The following is a 17,124-nucleotide window of genomic DNA, read 5'->3' as shown; positions in this document are numbered from 1 at the left end:
AACCTTTAGACATAATTTGTTTTTTGAATCTGTTACTTACAATTATCGTACCACTCGTAGATGAAAACAGCAACATTGTTTTTGTGTGTTTCTAATGAATAATGTTTATATTTAAGCAATAAAGCGTACCGTTACTCTAGAATAACCGTTACTCTAGAATAACGATATTTATTGTTATGCCTGATGTTTTTAATTCATGTTGTGTGCATACAAGACTAGACCGCTGATGATAGAAATAATTACACTCGCTGACACACATTGATATTGATAAAATAATTACAGTGTAAACATTATTTTTACATTTAAATCTATGTATCTTTTTATTTGTTCCATCATTCTGGTCCAACGGCGCACCACTATTGCCAGCAGTAATGTAGGCGTCAAATAACGTTGACATCGCTGGCATAAACGTTTGTCAAGCCGCACAAACGCTTGATCATTTTTGTGTTAATAATATTACACACGATGAATGCAATTTGTATCTACTCTTTGCTTTCCACACACTTCACACCTCACATCGTCTCTACACGATCGATCGATTATTGCGTTTGCGAAAGTCGCGCACGAAACTACATACTAAAAAACCGGAATCGCTTGCAATCGCTTGTAGGGGAGGGTAGGTAATGACCGACACTGCGGGTAAAATGGACACTTCTCATAAATGTATGCAAAAGGTAATTTTTGAATAATTCAACAATTCAAATTGAAAATAAAACAACACATTTGAGAACATTTTCGGCACAATGTATGCAAAATTAGATTCACGAACAAAACAAATATTCAATCGTGTGTGTAATTTGATTACTGAGGATCTTAAGCTCAGTAACTTGTATGTAATATTGATAAGTATTATCAGTAATATTTTTATTACAAGAATGAGTTTATTATTATATGTATATGAGAATGAGTAGCAATATTATACAAGAAAGTTTTATTAGAAGAATGAGTTGTCGTGATCGTTGAGCCAAAACTGGCGAAAGAACTAGAATGAAAGCAACAAAAAATCTTGTTTTCTGGTGGTTTAAGCATCCTGACACCAAAGCGGAAACGACGGACACTATGTCAGAAGGAAAGATGAACACCGAATTTGTTAATTTATTTCACTTCTCATATCAATTTGTGATGAATAGATTTCATCAAATACCTTAAATAAAGATATTCGGGAGATATAAACCATCCAGCAACTAGAGAAAGCATGGAAATATGTGAGAAACAGCACACCAGTCAAAATAGCAGCCATTCGTTAAGCTATTACTCGCTCGTTGCTGTTGAGGCACTTCACAAAATCCAATATCTTGTCACAACTTGGACAACATTAATCAATTAAAAGAAGAGGCATTGATATGACATCGTTCAGGAATTACAAATATAAAAAAAATTGACATGGACCTTTCCCTTCATGAAATCCATCTTTCCTATATCAGCTGTCCGTCTTACCCGAACATTTCAAAATTACACGAAAACACCATGTTTTTATTTCATTAAAAACAAATTAAAAATCGATAGAAACTTAAAAGTTTAAATACATTTTCTGATAAACCATGAGTGTAAGATAAGGTATGCTCATTTTTATGGTCGTTGTATTATTACAACTCTAGATTTTTAACATTTTCCTTAACGTGTCCGTCTTTACCTACTTTTTCTTCTATTTGGCGTAACGTCCGGGCAAAAGCAACTATCCGTAATTTTGCCAATGCTGGGAATGCCAGATATCTTCGGAATCTAAATAAATTCAAAAGCGTGATTTAATAAAAACATTTTACATAAAATAAAAAGTAATATTCTAGCGAGTCACAACCTCAATCAAATTAGAAGAGAAATAAGAAAAAAAAATAGAATCAAATAGAAAAGAAAGAGAATTAGAATATAAATCAGGTACAAATGATTCGATAAAGGATAATGATGAATTAAACACGACGTTTAATTTTTTTTTGGCTGAATCACTCACATAGGAATACTCATTTCCTGGTACCTATTACATATTCTGGAGAAAAAGAGGAAATATTTTATGACCTGCTGAGCGCGAATTTTTTCGCTGCGCTATGTTTGCAATGGTAACATTGTATAATAATAATAAAAGGTGCGATTATGCAGTCATAAGGCGGCAGGGAGAAGTGCATTTCAAAATATAGTACATAACTATGTCAATCGTTCCTGTTTTCTAGTTGCATTGGTACTTATAAAATGTAAGCTTTCATGTCACAAATTAACTAATAATAATATATAAAATCCTCTCTGTTTGCATATTTCTTTGCTTCCTACATTTGGCTGCATAAATATTGTTGTCGAATACCAAACCGAGCAAACAGCGTTACTAAAAACAAAAGCGAACTGAACGTAGTTTGGTGATTGAATCCAAGCGATACGATTTCGATCTTCTTACTTTTGCTTCGGTTGCGCGAACCTGGAATGGCTACTCAAAAAGAGACTGTCGTAGTGAATGAACCTTTGTCCACCAAATTAAACATATTTCCCCAAAAGTGAGCACAAAAAGGAACAAGGAAGCAAAAGCGATTATCTTTCCGTTGTATCCAAGCCGAAGTCCAAAACCGACCAGTGTACGTGTTTCCTTCTAACAGTTTCCTCTATTCGAGCATCCCGCTTCTTTCGAAGGTAGAATTCCTCATCGGATCGTTTTGCGGGGTGATCAGAGCATCATCACATACAGAATGACCGCTGATTTGTGTTGCCACGAATGCTTCAACAGCGGCAGGCGAGCGCCAGAGAGGACTTGTGTTTCGGGAGGTAATATTCTCGAATATAATGTCTTAATTAGTGAAATAGCAAAAACCTCCAGTCGAGCATTACTGAAGAGACCGCGTGGACTGAAGAGAAGAGTTATGTGAGCGCAAACTCACACATAACATAGCATATGTTAGGTTGCCTTTTAATCATCCATCGAGAGTATCTTCTGCCTTCTGACCACTGGGCCGACCATGGTAAACCCTCACCATAAAGATTATCGATCTTTTTTTATTCTTCGAACGTAAAGACACACCGTTAGGGTGAATTAAAGAAGTTACTGCGTCCAGTCAAGCGTGGCCAGCCAACGAAAACACAACAGCGTTAACATCGTACGCGCGATGTCTCATGATAAAACTGTCATCACACGTTTTCGCGTGAACAGTTGCAGTAATGTTATCATGTTTTAGTTATATCAACCTTGAAAATGGTTTTTAGGGGGGTTAATGGCTGGTTTATTTTCTTTTTCTTTTTTTTTTCAAGCAAATATGGCAAATTCTGACTTATTTTTTATATTCCTTTTTATATTCATTAGTATGAAAATTTTAAAACTGGAAGTTCTTAAAATAACAATAAGTAAATATCCTTTAAATAATGTTTTTTGGTTGTTGTAGTGCAGCATCAACTGATTTTTTTTTCAATAAAAAAAGTGAATCAAAAACTGAAAATAACTATAACATAATGTACTGAAATGAAGTTAGCTACAAATATAGTTAGCTGACTGTGTCAGAAATAACCGGAATAGATATGGAGTCAAAAAATGGTTTAGTGTTAAAATAAACCCTAGGAAAAGGATCGCTATAGCGGGCATCTAAGATATAGAAAGACAGTGAACATATTAAATTGGTTTGTTATGACGGTACTGGATGCGAACTGGCCTATCCAAATGACCTGTTTCAGCCGCTGACCAATTGGATTTCTCCACTGCGGAGCTTTCTTACCTTTCCATCGATAATCGACATTAAATTTGGGACTGTCATTTTGAAAAATTAATCTGGTTAATCATCACCTTCTCCCGGTGTCAGTCGCGGTATAATAGGGTAACCATCTAATTCTGAAGAAACTTTTTTTTTCATTTTCCGAACAAACATTGGGGAAAGTGTGAGTAAACGATCAATATTCATGAGGAGTATGTATTTTTTATGATAAAATCCGTCCTGTTATAGAATACACCGGAGACAGCAGGGATAAAGAAGATATTTTATGACCCATATAAGAATAGAATAAATTGACAATGATGGGAAACAACAATACTTTGGTCAATAACACGAACGGTCTGTATCAAATCTATTCTTTCTATGCTGAGTTGCAGTGAAAGATGTCGTGAATGTGTACAACTCTATAGTTACGTGAATTCACGGCAGTCTATAGTTTTAACATACTCAAAATACCCTGAAGGTTTTATATATATGTCGTTTTTGTTATGTATTTGTATCTATTATATATGTAAATATATATATATATATATATATATATATATATATATATATATATATATATATATATATATATATATATATATATATATATATATATATATATATATATATATATATATATATAAAATATATGCATATATGGAAAAATATATGCAGCGTTTGATACCTTGATACCTCTATGAATATAAGGTAATCAACAAAAGAAACCGTACATCCTGAAAGAAGACATGAAAAACTCGTGAATCTTCAAACAAATGCCTAAACAAAACGATAGCGTGGAACAGAACGCTAGCTTGTCGGCGATAGAGAATGAAGGAAGATCGAGCACCAGTGCGCATCACGATACCTGTGCAACAGATCCGCCAGCTCTGCTCAGTACCACTCTGCTCTTTGAAAGATTGTCATAAATCTTGAAGATTGCTGCTTCAAAACTATAAGATCGTGAGAGAAACAAATCCCCAACACAGACCGTCAACTCATAGGTATGGACAAGTACCTGGAGTAGGGTCTCTTAAAACATCCCTTACATCTGCCCTGACTTAGATGATGATGATGATCTTCGAATAGTTAACAGTAAACACCATCCAGAGAAGAACTTCTCCACCTCGGCCTGGGATAATTAGTGAAACGATTACTTTATCCTCTTGTGCTACTTGAACGCTTTGAATGAGAAAGCTATGTTGCTCACTATCTCTTTCTATCTATTTCGTTCTCTCTCTCTCTCGTCCTCTTTCTCTCCCTGTATATCTCTATTTCTCTCTTTCTCCTTCCCTCTTTTTCTTTCTCTCTCTGTCTGTTTCCTCCTTTTTGTGAAGTTTTATTTTCTAATTTCGCAGACATTTTTAAAAGTTAGGAAAAACGAAACAATCAGAATAAACAAACTTAATATCTCCTTCCGTCTGATTGAACAATCAAGACGTACGACCAATTCAACCTAAGGACAGAGTAGATAGCATTTACAAAGTTGTTACTTCCAGACAACTGGCAGTGAAGGATGTGGTAAAATTATAAAATCCACTTTAGGAAAATGATCAACGACGTGATTCATCGTGAACATTGGACGCATAGACAATCATGACACACAGAACCATGAAACCCAAATCCGAGGGTCGTGTGTATATCGAAAGTAATGATTGAAACATTTGGATATCTACAAACAAATCGATAGATACAAAAAGCACCACCAAAACGTATATATTCCACGTATGTGCCTGTTTGCGGACTGATTCAGGCTCTGCTACGCCATTCAAGCCAATAGATAATTGAAAATGCAGATACATTCAAGCGCACAATCCACACAACCTCTTGTGCCTTTCCAGTTGGCCGTACAAATTAAGTCATTTTTCACAAATCCCTCTACTTCTTTCTGTCTGTCTTTCAAATCAGCTTGGTCAGCCTCTCTCTGACACATCATTCGTTCCCGCTTCGCTTTCTTTAAACGTAAACTGGTCGATTGAGCTAGCATTTTCATCTCAGCGTCCACACCTTTGTATCGGTCGCATAAATAGTGAGAAAATATTTTGAAGCACGTCTCAGCATAAATTAAACGATTTGTTAATTTTTTCAAGCGGGATGGTTCAACGCGATGCTGTGGAGTGAAAGAAACTATTGATAGTGAGAGAAATACAAATTGAGCGAAAGAAAACACTAAGGGAGAATGAACGATTGCGTTCATGTGCCATTCGATGAGCACGAACACGAAGCCGGACAATACAACATTGGAGCGTTTTTACAACATAACTTTAACAATTGTACTGTTATATATATATACATACATATAGGTATATGTATATATATATATTGTATTACTTCGGGATAGATTGAGGAATGATCATTTGTTCACATATTCACAAAACCACATATCATTACTGCGAGATACCGTTTAAGCTTCAAGGCATACTAGATTTTGCTATGGAACAAACTGTCGAATTGTGTGCCGATGTATTATTGAGGAAGAACACCATAAGCCCACCTGATATACACACTCACTTTGGTACAACTATTGAATTCTGACTGTAGTCGTTAGAATAAGTTTTTGACAATTAAATATTAGATAAATAAAGTGTTACAGTGAAATCTCTCTAAGGTCAATCTTCAAAGGACCGTCAGCTTAGAGAGATATTCATGTTGAGGAAAACTGATGAAAATGTGGCTATCAAGTATCCAAGAAACTACGGCAAAAACATGTCCTCCTTCGACCAATATTTTTATGAGCAGTCATCCAAAATTCCAAAATTCATTTAAAAGAATTTCGACTGCCAAATCGCAAGTTTAGAAGTTTTTATTAGCACAAAGCGCTCGCAGAAAGTTTGTCGCGGTATCATAGTTGGTCGTCTAGAAGCAGTGTTAGGGAGATATTCATCTTCAAGAGACGTAAACTGTATGGAATATGAAGGGACCGTCAAAATGCTCACCTTAGAGAGATTTCACTGTATATCATATTTTTGTTCTGTTCATTCCGCCAGCTAAATTGCAACTTATCGCTTCCACTTCAAACCGAACGAGCGTTAAATTGTTTTTGTTTCACTACAATGTTATGATTTGAAGAGGTGAACAAATGATCATCCCTCAATCTATCCCGAAGCAATACAAGACATTTGCAGAGTTTTCCCTTCATAACGACGATATATAAGCAGCACAGGAGACATTGGAGTGAAACTCCAAAGAAACAATACCCGTACAACGAAGGCATAAGCATGAATACTAATAAAACAAAATATGCCGGATTAATAACAGTTCCCTTTCCTTGGCATCATTGAGTCATCGGGAAATAATCAATTCAATTCAATCCAGATCCAAACTGGCCCGAGCGATGCGCGCGCGTATTCTCAGACAGGTTGTATTCAGTTAGTGCTATAAGAAAGGTCGAGTCGTACGAATGGAAGAAAGGATGGTTATGAAGTGACCCTGATTATGAAGATAAAAACAGAATCTAATTTTCTTATACTGCTTCGCTTGAACTGAAGATGCCTTGCAGATAGAGGGACATACTTTTCTTCGTCGTATTCGCCGCTTATTCGCCAAAACTACCCAGACTATACGCAATACTTCCGCAAGGTTCATTAGGCCCGAGAGTCGATTGGGGGCTGTTTAAGGTTCGATTTTTATGCTTCCTTTGCTTTACACCACTTTTGATGCAATTGTACCTTTGTAGACCCCGGGCATTTAAGTTAACCCTTGATCTTAGCGATCAACATAGACGGCTACTTGGTGATTATATGTTATTTTTATCAAAACAGTCAACCCGTATTATTAAATTTTGGTAGACTACAAAATAGTATACAAAGGCCATCGTTTTACTCCAGTTTATGTTTTTTTTTTTTACATTTAATACCTCTCAAATTCAATATATATTAATGTTTTACAGCGAAACACACCTCGCTTAGACATGGTGAGAGTTGGAAAAAAACATAACCCTATGATCCATTTTATGACATACTCTATAAACATGTTGATCAGAAAGTCTACGCCACTGGACGCCAAACGTCCTGTTTTTCTTGTTCACTTTTCTAGCTAAATTCTTCACTTACTTACAATTCCTCCTTTCGACTAACACGCGAATGCATTCACGCACCACCGCAAAACATCCCCACATCCCCTCACCATGATAATGACTGCTATCGTTGCTTGATCATTGTTCCACTTCGCCCACGTTATAGTAAGATATATCCGCGCCTCTTGTTCCATTTCCCCTCCTCATAAACGACAACGAATCGGTTTATATTGCTAGATGATCGCGCATAGGTTGTGGCGGTTGGAGGAAGGGTTTATTGTTGTTTCACATAGTTTATTACCCGGCCGAACAATATTATTGAAATATCACAATTTTTACGACCTCGCGCGCGCACATCACGCCGTGTTCCGTGAAGGCCTTCCGGCATTTCGGCTATGGCGCTCCAGTTTAGCTAGTTCACGCGCAACATGAGTCGAGGCTTTGTTTTGTAGGAACTAGTGTGTAGTATGGAGAATCAAACCTAATTGTAAATCATCCCGCTTTGATAATTATACAACTAAGCGCATGATTTTTCACAAAGTGTGAAGGGCGAGCTGTAGGTACGTACATTCCCATACTTTCGCAAGGGTAAGTACCCGGTACTACAAAGTTACAAAAATTGCATTGTTTAATATAATACAAAGACAATCTCATATCTAATATCTTATCTTTTATAATAATATATCAATTACAATCCGAATCCGAGTTCATTATATTTTAAAAAAGACCGTGTTTTTTGTTTGTTTTGTAATTATATTAAAATTATGTTTTTTATATTTTACAAATGTTTGACACCCTTGCTAGGTTTTTTTATACTTATACTCAAGACATATCTATTTTTGTCTTTTTCGCCTGCATCGAGTTAGGTTTCGCCATAAAAAGAGACAGGTAGTTTAACGTTTACAAAACAACACAGTAGATAAAAGTGATTGGTAAATGGTCAAAACATATGAAAACATTATACGGGTATTCTCCGATATACGCCATACTCGATATACGCGAATTAGTTACACTGCTTCTTGACGACCAAAACTGCGATACATTTTCTGCGAGCTCTTTGTTCTAAAAAAACGTCTCAGTTTTAGAAAAAAATCAAGTGCAACGATGAGTGTCACGGGTTTGTGAATTTTTCACAGAAACACTGCTTCTAGAAAGTCTTCCGCGACCATTTTTGGCGACACTTTCTATCTGTCAAACTGTCTATTTTTTATCACGAATGTATGGCTTACTTTGATCGTTAAAACGCAAACGTTGCCTTTCACTGCTTCTAGACGACCAACTTTTGTACCGCGATGAATTGGCTTGCTTTTAGATGGCGTTTTTCAATAACATTAGCTTTAATTTATGACGTTTTTCTGATATTGAATAGTTTTCACAACTCAATACGTCGCGGATTTTTTTTCCCATACACACCATTCGATCGAACGATCAAATTTTTGTAGCATAGTTCATTTTGACCGTGAGTGTCACCAGTTTCCAAAAATACCAGTAAAATGAACAACTTGGTGGTGAAATGAGTGTATATATACGGCCTCAGCACAATTTTTCTATCGAAAAAAACCGATAGAAGTTCACGTAAAACTGACAGTATAACTATTTCTTTCATACCCCTACATGAAGTCGTTTCTCATCGAGTTCAGTATTTAGTGTAGGCTAGCCTTTTTTTAAATAATTAATAAATGATTTTTTATCACCCAAAACATTTTTAAAAATTAAAACAATTACCAACATGCTTTTACAATTTTTTCAAAAACATAAACCTTGATTTATGGAATTATTCTGATATTCGAAAATTTCCGCTGCTCAATGCATTGCGGATTTTTTGCTTTTTTGTTAATTTTGCTCGTGAGTGTCATGGTATACCAGTTTTTCAAAAGACCGTTAAGATCAAGGTGTTATAAATGACAAGGTGAAGTTGTTCAGAGCAAAATGACATTTCTCGACTTGACACATCTCTTCCGGGGGCTCCGGTATAAAAATCGGGGAGGGCTGGTGCGGGGTAATGAAATTTGTATGCAGAGAGTGACAGATGTCCCCCACAATGTCGCCCAGCAAAATCGGTAAAAATCAACCTTCTTAATACATTATCCTTGGTTAAGATGAACACCTTCGCGGCGAAATGAGTGTCAAATGACACCCACATGACAGCCGGATCGATCGAATTTTTTTGATCGAAAAATTGTGCTGAGGCCGCTATTCTGTAAGAAAATTCTATTAAAAGCAGCGTTTCGATGGAACGATTTCTGCTTGAAAACTCTCAAAATCATCGTTTCCCATGGCAACGAAAAATCGAGCAGACTTTGGCGAATCTTATTCGTGTTATTTTTGCCATGCACCGTAGGATAGAGGGCACCATGGCATTTGTGTTTAGTTTGTAATGTTTGACAGATGCAAAGGATACTGTCTATTTTGGCTATTAAACTTATTTTTGGGATCCCTGTCCATGGGTGAACATTCGTTTAAAGGTTTTTAGTGATTTCCATATTTTTAGCGGTTTCAATATACAGTGGAGCGCCGTTTATCCGGGTACCTTTTATCCGGATTTCCGTTTATCCGTGCTGTTGAGAAATGACAGTTCAATACAAAAGAGACATTGCGTTATGAGGAGGATATTTGAAAAAGCGGTTATACGAGCACATTGTCATTACAAAAACAATATAATGCATGGCAAATTTTAAATATTCTCTTTGGAAAAACATGAAGTTAGTAAAAACTGAGTTATTTTTATCAAAAAATAAGAAAAATTCCAAAACATAACCAGGAATTGGTGATAAAATATATCATTTTACTCATTATCCGTGTTATTCGCTTATCCGGGCGAGGTCAAGTCCCGAGAAGCCCGGATAAACGGCGCTCCACTGTAGTAGCATTTCAGGAGGTATGCTGGAAAGGCGTAACGGTGCGCCAGTACCGTAGCAACTACACGATCTACCAAAGCGGTGGAGAGACCCGCGAGCTCGGTACTGCGTTCATGGTGCTGGGTGTGATGCTACAGAGCAAAGTGGATTCATTATACAGGTGGGCTTATCCCGATCAATTTGACAGCCGTGCTGTAGAAAAATGAAAACGAAATGACAGGAGGGGATTCGATCATTTGTTGATGTATGCGTGTGAATTCCAATGGCTGTTTTGGTTGATGTGTCGTAGTGTAGGTGAAAAACTACGTATCACAATCGAATCCCCTCCTGTCATTCGTTCGTCCAATATGGCCTTCCCGCCAAACCTATAAGCCCACCTAGTCCCTATACCCACTTTGCTACAGAGAGTGATCGGGTGGTGGCCGATCAATGAGCGAATGTGCAGGTTGAGAATTCGTGTCTGATTCTTCAACCTGAGCATTATAAATGTGCACAATCCGCACCTTGGGAGCACCGATGACGAGAAGGAGTCCTTCTATACGCAGCTGGAGAGGGAGTACGACCGCTGCCCTAAACATGACGTGAAGGTCGTCATCGGAGACCTTAATACTCAGGTCGGACAGGAGGAGGCATATAAATAACGATCGCAAGCTTCAGCGTCCACCAGCCGACAAACGACAACGGCCTCAGGCTGATGAACTTTGACACATGAGCATCCGCAGCACCTGCTTCCAGCATGCACACCGCCATAGTTACACCTGGAGACACCCGAGGGGTGATTCAAAGTCCCAAATCGACCACGTTCTGATTGACGGAAGGTACTTCTCGGATATTATCGACGTTAAAACGTATAAAGGCGCAAACGTCGACCCAGATCATTTACTGGTAATGGTAAAGCTGCGCCAGAAACTCTCCGTGGTTAACAACCAACGGAGTCAGCCCACTCCAAGGCTCAACCTGGACCGGTTGAAGTGTGCTGATGTGCTGGAGGGATATGCGACAGCACTCGGGGAAGCGCTATCGGCCGACAACAACATCGCTGCGATGCCCCTCGCCGATGAAACAGCAAACCCGACTCCTCCAGGCCAAGCAGCGCCGTTTTGAAGAGTTATCGTCAAATTGCATCAGCTGATCGTGAAAGTCTGGGAGCAGCAGGAACTACCGGAGGAGTGGAAGCTGAGTGTCATTTACCCATTCTACAAAAAGAGCGACAGGCTGGATTGCTCGAATTTTCGAGCCATCACAGTTTTGAATGCCGTCTACAAGATTCTGTCAAGATACTGTTCTAATTCCTGATTCCTGTATTAATTGACGGCGACAGTCTCGAGGGGGTAAAGGAGTTTTGCTATCTCGGGACGGTCGTTACTTCGGACAACGACATCAGCAGCGAAATCCGGAGACGCATTGTGCAGGGGAATCGTGCATATTATGGACTTCATGGGCGTGTTTGAGCGACGCATCCTCCGGACTATCTTTTTCGGTGTGTTCGAGCATGGAGTGTGGAGAGGAAGGATGAACCACGAGCTTGCTGAGCTGTACGGCGAACCGAGCATCCTGATGGTGGCGAAGAATCTGCATCCTATGTGCAAGCTAAAAAATACTTGAATCTATAGTTCACTCATATATCCTCTTTATTGTAAGAAACTGCATTATACCTCAGCAACACGGTTTCTTTCCTAAACGCTCTACCTTGACAAACCTTATTTCCTTGATTTCCGTTATCAACTCTAGTTTAGAAAGCGGTTCTCAGGTTGATATCATTTATACTGACTTTAAAGCAGTCTTTGACTATCCTTCTTGCGAAGCTATCCAAAATGGGTTTCATAGACTCTCACATTCGTTGGCTTGATTTGTTTCTTAGCAATCGCTCTTTTCGTGTTAAACTTAACTCCTACTTTTCCAAATCCTTTTCATCCAAATCGGCAGTGCCTCAAGGTAGTGTGTCGAGTCCTTTATTGTTCGTTTTATTTATTAATGATGGTAACTCTGTCATTCCACACGATTATTTTTCTTTGTTATGCAGATGACCTAAAGATTTTTAAATCTATATCGTCTGTTGTTGACTGCGTATCGCTCCAAAACACGCTCAACCGATTTACATCATGGTGCTCATCTAACCAGCTAGTTCTATGCCCCGAAAAATGTCATGTCCTTCAGTCGTTCACGTTGTCCCGTTACGATTGGTTATAACCTCTAAGGTATCGCAATAAATCGCGTACTCTCGTTAGAAGATCTTGGTGCAACTTTCGATAGCAGGTTATCATTCTTCGATCACATTGACGTTACCGTTAATAAGGCTCGTATAACAATCGGTATGATAAAACGTTTTTCAATCCGCATAACCGACCCTCTGTGTTTAAAAGCGTTATATTGTTCGTTAGTAAGACCTATTTTGGAATACTGTGTTGTTGTTTGGTGTCCCAGCTCATATACGTTAATTGCATAAACCGCATAAAAAGGGTGCAAAGATCATGTACTCGGTATATGGTCAGCAAAATACCCGGCTACACGTCAGATACCACTATGAGCAAAGATGCCATCTGTTGAATCTTGACTCATTGGAGAAACGCCGTCACATTTCCCAAATTATGTTTGTTGCTTCGCTCATATCTAATGCGGTGGATTCACAAATCATTCTTTCATCTCTGCATTTCTATGTTCCAACCCGTTCCTTACGCCCTTGTGCTCCTTTATTTATTCCAAATCGGCGCACTTCAGTTGGTTTAAATGACGCTTTATTACGTGCTGTGAGATTCTTTAATTCCTGCGCCCATTTGTTTGACCATCACCTCTCCTCACCATCACCATCCTTCCGATCCATCCTCCGAGCGAATATTTAATAAGTTTAGTTAATAGGTATGTTGTTAAGAATTCAATTTAGACAGCAGTTATGTAAATAAATAAAATAAATAAATAATCGCAGGCACCATTACCACCTCAGCTTCAATACCAACTGTCTCAAAGATACCAAATACCGATTATTTATGACTGCATCTATCAAGACTGGCTGCGTCCGTCACCATAGAACAAGTTGTCTCGATGTTTAGTTCGCAGCTGGACACCCCGAACGTAATCGATTTTAGCCTATTAAAAGCTGGAACGGTTCCTAACTCCCTGAGTGTTCTTAGTAAAGCGCTTAACCCAGCATCTTGGCCTGCCGGGCACGGTGTGCGTGAGAACACTAATTGCATGCGTGATCGAAGGTGTCCTGCTTTTCGGATTTACTACAACAGCGTCCACGCACTTTATCGACGTTATAATTGAATCTGCCACCGCAACACCTACGTAATATAGAAAAAAAACTGAGCGTGCATTACTTGCAAAAATCTTCGCGGAATCGCTACGTTTATGCTACGTTTATTTATTCCCTGTCTCTTGGAAGGTCTCGTGGTTAACACCAATTCATAAGAAAGGCTGCAAGAATGAGATTTCTTACTATCGCGGCATTACATCGCTAGCGGCCGTTGCGATAGTGCTTAAGCGGCTTGTAGATAGAGCGGCTTGTCATTACATCAGCCCGTATCAGCACGGATTTGTCCCTAACAGACCAACAACCACAAACCTTATGCAATTCGTTAGTAGCTGCCATAAATCCATTGATGCTCGCTTTCAAGTAGATGTTATTTACACTGATTTACCGCATTTGACAGGATATTTCGCGCCATGTTACTAGCAAAACTCGGCACACTCGGCCTTCCAGATCCTCTAGCTGCATGGCTGAGATAATGGGCCGTACTTATTCCGTTAGGATGGGGCCCTATCTGTCTAGATCAATTCGTGCTTCATCCGGCGTCCCTCTAGGCAGCAATCTGGGATCCTTACTATTTGTCCTTTACATAAATGATGTTTCCACGATCCTTCCTGCGGATAATCACCTGCTGTACGCGGACGAAACGAAAATCTTTCGGAAAAACCAGGGACCAGACCACCATCGGATACTCCAGGCTTCACTGGAAGACTTCGATAACTGGTGCACACGAAACTCCTTAACCATTTGTGTTGATAAGTGTGTTACCATCACCATCAGCCGTTCACGCACTCCAGTGCATTTCGACTACACGCTAAACGGGCAAACTTTGCAGAGAGCCGATTGTGTCAAAGACTTGGTTGTTTTCGTAGACGCGAAACTCACGATTGAGCAACACCTTGATCACGTTGTGACAAGATGCAGTCAATTGTTAGGTTTAGTCGTTAACATGACTCGCGAGCTCTCTGACCCAATCTGCGCAAAAACTCTTTATTGCGCTCTTATTCGGTCAGTGCTGGAGTATGCCAGCGTTGTGTGGTGGCCCTCCTCTGCTCGGGGGGTTTGGAGTCCATCTAGCGTCGGGCTACCCGTTTCGCGCTCCGTTCGTGGGGGAGTAACAATGACTACAAAACAAGGTGTTTGTTGCACAACTTACTCCAACTCGACGACCGGATACGAAATGCTAGACTGGTATTCATCGTTGGGCTTCTCAACGGTAGCATCGATTGTCCGGCTTTGCTCTTATTGATACAGCTATACGTGCAAGAACCCTCCTCCCTCGGGCGATGCTGTCCACACAAGGACCGCTTTCGCCTCCGACGACCCGTTCTTGCGCATATGTCTTGCTCTGAATGCGGCATCTGATGCGTATGAGCCCGGCATGACTATAGCAAATGATTGATAGCAAATGTATAGCGCCCTTGTTATTGTTGTGTAAATGCGTCACTCTATGTAAAAATATATGTTATATTCGTATTGTACTCTTATATATATCGAGTAGGCTTATGAGGTCCGTCGATCATTTAATAAATATACAAATAAATATACAAACCCAGCTTGGTAGCTGCTGATAAAAATTGTAGCAAGGAGCACATGTCTGCAGAACAGGATCTGGGACAGGATCTTGTAGGCGGCATTAAGGACCGTTATGGCTCGAGAATTGTAATAATCCAGTTTGTATACTGGGTGAACAACACACAACTTCCACTCCTCCGGTAGTTCCTCCTGCTCCCAGACTTTCACGATCAGCTGATGCATTTCGACGATAAGCCTCTCCGGCACCATCTTGAAGAGCACGGCCGCCAGTCCATCACTGTCAGCAGACTTATTGCTCTTTAACTGCTTGATTGCGCTGGCAATTTCATTCAGAGATGGCGGGGGCACTTCGTCGTCTGCACTGATGCTGTTGTCTGCGCCAATGCTGTCGCTGTTGTTACTGCTGAGCTGCTGCTGTGGTGGTTGCCTTGTTCTGCCACTTGTGCCAGCCTCTCCTGCCTCTGCTCCATTCAGATGTTCTTCGTAGTAGCACTTCCAACTTTCGATCACCTCCCGCTCGTCTGTCAGGAGATTTCCTTCCGCATCCCGACACATTGCGGTTTTAGGAGCAAACCTCCTGCAGAACAAGCGGGTGTCTCCCGACTAGGCTAGCTGCTTCAGCAGCTGTTCATCTGACTCTTCAAAACGGCACTGTTTGGCCTGGAAGAACAGGGTTTATTGTGATCTCAGTCGTCTGTAGTGCTCCACGTTCTGAAGGGTTTCATGCCGCAGCATACGGGCGCGCACTGCATTCTTGTCGGTTAATGCCAGTGGCAGATTTAACGGTACACGGACTGAGCGGCCGCGGGGCCCCGTGGATGGTAATTCCAGCATATACAACAGTATGTATAGTAGTCGATGTTGAAGCTTTTTACCGGCACCCACAGTCTGATGACAGCTCCACAGTATGATTGCAAAATTTTCCTAGTCGATTGCAACACTCCCCTATATGCTTGCAAACTTCCACAGCATGATTGCTATATTCCCCTACCGATTTGCAAAATTTCCTTATATATGATATGATTCCAAAGAACTATTTCCTTATATGATTTAAAACCCTGTATCACTTTGTTTTAATTTAACGACCAACGCATTTGAAGAGAATATTTTATTAATTTCTAATTTTGGCGACACGGGATTAAGGCAGCTGTTCTTCTTTTGGCAAAACAACCGCTGCCGGTCAAGGCCTGTCTGTACTCACGTGGCAATAAGTCAAGTAGTCGAGGGATCTCGAATTCCCCCCTATAATAGTGCTCGTCTGCTTAAAAACATAAAAACTTATACAGTAGAACGTCGATTATCCGGGCAGCTCGGGACCGGACGGATGCCGGTTAATCGATTTGCACGGATAATCGTCCAAGAAATGTTAAATTCATATAACAATTATAAAATTCACTAGTTTTATGATTAATTCACTTTCTAAAGGTTTAACAACTGTTCATGAACAAAACTGAATTTCAAAAACAACACTACACACTACAAAGTTGCACAAAAAACTGGTTGCCCACTTGACTATCGCTGCAAATTTTCGCCGTATGTTTGAACAGCTGTCACATTTATGCGCACGGTTAAGCCGTCCGACGGTTAATCCGCCCCCGGATAATCGACGTTCTACTGTAGTATACAAAACTTATACGGAGACCCACTCACGTCTATCTCTCGGCTCAGCTCGTGGGGGAGTAACCTCTTCGAGCTTACTTCGTCTCTAGGTGACAGTCCCTATCTCCTGAGAGAAGGAGGCCCAACCAGCAAGCTGCAAGGCCGCCTACAAGAGGGCACTCCCCACTAACAAAAATAACAACAGTGTGT

Source organism: Anopheles coluzzii, chromosome 2 (genome assembly GCF_943734685.1).
Source record: "Anopheles coluzzii chromosome 2, AcolN3, whole genome shotgun sequence".
NCBI lineage: Eukaryota > Metazoa > Arthropoda > Insecta > Diptera > Culicidae > Anopheles > Anopheles coluzzii.
The sequence above is the reverse complement of the archived record's forward strand: the minus strand, read 5'-3'. Positions refer to the sequence as shown.